The sequence below is a fragment of the Sminthopsis crassicaudata genome, chromosome 2 (assembly GCF_048593235.1).
Source record: "Sminthopsis crassicaudata isolate SCR6 chromosome 2, ASM4859323v1, whole genome shotgun sequence".
Classification (NCBI taxonomy): domain Eukaryota; kingdom Metazoa; phylum Chordata; class Mammalia; order Dasyuromorphia; family Dasyuridae; genus Sminthopsis; species Sminthopsis crassicaudata.
Window position 1 is genome coordinate 487,053,875 of NC_133618.1, and position 3,806 is coordinate 487,057,680.

General features: G+C 32.1%; 1 pseudogene; it reads left to right on the forward strand.

Annotated features, from left to right (window-relative positions):
* The first annotated feature begins 1,165 nt into the window (after positions 1 to 1,165).
* On the forward strand, positions 1,166 to 2,181 carry LOC141552934 (eIF5-mimic protein 2-like; annotated as a pseudogene).
* Positions 2,182 to 3,806: the final 1,625 nt, after the last annotated feature.

A 3,806-nucleotide genomic window follows, 5' to 3' on the forward strand; every position in this document is an offset into this window, starting at 1 on the left:
CATATATAATATTATATATTATATTATATATAATGTAGCTTATATATTTTTCCTTTTAATGTGATTTTTTTGCATAATATGACAAATACAAAATTATTTTTAAAACAATTGCACACATATTTAACCTATAACAGATTGTTTGCTATCTTGGGGAAGGGGAAAGGAAGAAAAGGAGGGAGAAAAAGTTGGAACATAAAATCTTACAAAAATAAATGCTGAAAACAATTTTTACATCTAGTTGGAAAAAATTATTTTTATTACTGAGAATTTTTTAAATCATAGAAAAAATCAATATTCAATCACAGAGAATGAAATAATGAGATACCATACCAAAATTTACTGGAGGCAATTAAAGCAGTACCTAAGGGAAATTTTATATCTATCATTTCATCAGTAAAACAGAAGAAGGACACATCACTGAATTGGGCATGCAACTAAAAGTGGAAAAAGAATAAATTAAAAATCTCCACTTAACCTTTAAACTGTAAATCCTGCAAATCAGAAAAGAGATTAATAAAATTGAAAGTAAGAAAACTATTCAGCAAAAAAAAAAAAAAAAAAACCCACTAAGGGTTAGTACTATTTAGAAAAAAGAAAAAAAAAAACATAAAAAGTCAATAAAAAAGATGAAGTATTTGGTTAATTTGGCTTTTTAAAGAAAGAAAAAAAAACAAATTACCAGTGTAAAAAATGAAAAAGTAAATAAACTATCAAAAAAGAGGAAATTAAAGGAACAATTAGGAGCTATTTTGTCCAAATGTATGCCAAGAAATTTAACAATCTAAATAAAATAGGTGAATATTTATAAAAATAAAAATTGCCAGTTTAACAACAACAACAACAAACCCTTAAATAATCCCATTTTAGAAAAAGAAATTGAATAAGCCATCAATGAGCTTCCATTCTCAGAGCCAGATAAATTTACCAGTGAATTCTAGCAAACAATTAATTTGGGAACAATTAATTCCATTACTATACGAACTATTTGCCAGGCTTGCCATTGTGCTAGACCAAAGTTCATTCCTTTAAATGACTTTTAGGCTTTTCTTCACATTATTTACAGTCACAAAAGAGCCTTTGCTGCAGTTACCCTAATGTCAGGGGTTTCTGGCCCTTTTCTCTCTACTATAGATTTGGTTGACTTTTTAAAACTACAAAATTTTCATAGTCTGAAAAGGACAGAGTGATCATGTTTACCGGGGTTCTTTTAGCCAATGTCATTCTTAATGCATCTATTTTAACAGCTTTTATATTGAGAATTTGGTTAAGGAAGGCATTTGTTTCAGTGACTTTTGTGGTAAAGCTGTTTAAATCACAAATAAATGAAAAAAAAATGCAGTAGCTACTACTCTTTGAAAAGTCAGTGTGGATAACTGACCAATGGAACATTTTCCTGCCAACAAAGTGTTGAGCTCTTCACAAAATATTTTACCAAAGCAGATGTAAAAACTTTCTGGGTATGTTTGGAACTAGCAAACCATAGGAGCTTTGCAAAGAACTACAGAAAGAACTTCAAGAACAAATGCCATGTGGTGATCTATTTAAGGATAAAGTATCAAGGAGGAAATGAAACAAAGAAAGAAAGAAAGAAAGAAAGAAAGAAAGAAAGAAAGAAAGAAAGAAAGAAAGAAAGAAAGAAAGAAAGAAAGAAAGAAAGAAAGAAAGAAAGAAAGAAAGAAAGGAAGGAAGGAAGGAAGGAAGGAAGGAAGGAAGGAAGGAAGAAAGAAAGGAAGGAAGGAAGAAAGAAAGAAAGAAACAATATCCCAGAACAGATTGTTAGGAGGCATAGTCTAATCAATCAAGTGTAATGAGCATTGTGGAAAGGAACCAAAAGGAAGAGTTTGCTAGCAGAGCAACTCATCAAGCATTTGAAGCAATATAGCCCTATAGCAGCATGCCTTTACTCCTCAAGATCAGTCTGTGCTGACTGTTAATGAAGATTCAGGAGAACTATTATGATAATATTCACTTCATGAAAGCTTTCCAGAAAATTGTGGTGCTTTTTTATAAAGCTGAAGTCCTAAGTGAATAGGCCATTTTGAAGTGATATAAAGATGCACATGTTGCAAAGGGGAAAAGTGACTTTTGAGCAAATAAAAAAAAAAAATAGAGTGCCTCAAGAATGCAGAAGAATCTGAGTCTAAAGCAGGAGATGAATTATCAAAACTGCAAGCTCAGTAAAGCAAACAGGAATTGTAGATAAAATGTCATGTCCCATGTGTCCTGGTTTTTACATCTTCCTACCTCCCTGTATCAAGCATGATATAAGAGCTTCCATGGCAAATGAATTTTACCTATTTTCTATGGTTACTGATAAATGTTGGGTTTAATTTTTAAAATCATGGTTTAAGTAGCTACAAAAGCTATAGATCTGAATTAATGTTGCATTAGTCTTTTCAGTTTTCTTCTACTTTCTTTATTTTCTACTGTAATAATGTAATTTAAGGCCTTCCACAATGAACAGTTCATTTTGTCCAGAATCTTCCATAAACAGTTTATGACATGATTTAGTTAAAAACAATTTGTTATGGAAGTATTGTTTGCAAATTAAACTATACAAATATGCAAAATCAAAAGGTAAATGACTTCTGTAATAATTTAATATGAAATGAAAAGTCATCATTAAATGCTGTTCAGAGCCTCATTCATCAGATGATAATCAGGGGTTAATTTCTGAACATTCATCCTAAAGCAATTAGCTCATGTTTTTGTTGATATTACTAAAAAGTATTTCTGTTAACACCTTTTTTTGGCATTATTAAAAGCAAATGATTTCCAAGTATTCTACAAATAGATTTCTCCTTTGCTCCCTGATTTTTCACTTATAAGTGAAGGAATTGGTGGGAAGCAATTCAGAAAACGGAGGGGAGTACAGGTAGTGAGAAGAAAATTAAGATCTCTCCATTACATACTTTTCTCCATTCTGTGTTTTAATTTTTAAAATATGTGAGTATTTGTTATGCCATCATCTCTAGGTCTTCTTAGAAAACATTATTAAAATGCCCTTGTCATTCACAGTACCTTCCCCTCTAAAGAATCTTAAAGGCATAGGTTAACAATCATTAAAGGAAGTGCATGGAAGTGATAAGGTCTAAAAAAGAAATAGTTCAAGATAAAAATAATTAACAGGAAATTCTTGTCTGAGGAGGGGTAAAGAGATAATTTGAGATACAAATGATTAAGAGTAATCCTGTCTTATTTACAAATCTCTCCAGGAACCTCTTGGATAACATCTCCACACCAACGTTATTTTGATGACCCTGGTTATGTATAAAAGGAAGTTCTAAAAAATGGAATCCTCGTACTGGGTCTACACCAGCCTTGTGACTGTCATTTGGCGTCCCTTTGCCAGACAGTTTGGTCTTCCTGGAGGCCAAATGCCTGTCTATCCCTTTACTATCAATAAAGACTTTGTCTTGATACAGCATTGAGTAGCGAATTCATTCCCTATGGAACCAGCCCTTGGTTACTTTAGGGAAGGAGAGAGGTTAATCAGACCCAGGAGGAGAAGAGCTGATCCATCTTGGTTTAGAGCCCCAATTTACTCCTCATCAGAAGCAAATGACAAATATCCTAATCCCAGTCAAATTGTTAAATATTTTAAGTGACCAAAGTGTTATAGAGTACAAAAAGTGTTTTAGGCACTCCAGGCACAACAATTAGCTCTGTCCTATTGGCTTAGAGTCATTGCTATTTGTTTGCAATTGTTCATTGTATTGAAATTTAATATTGTGATACCACTTGGCTACATTGGATTGTCTTCATTCTTTAGCATACATAGGGATAACTTAAACATCTGCTTAATA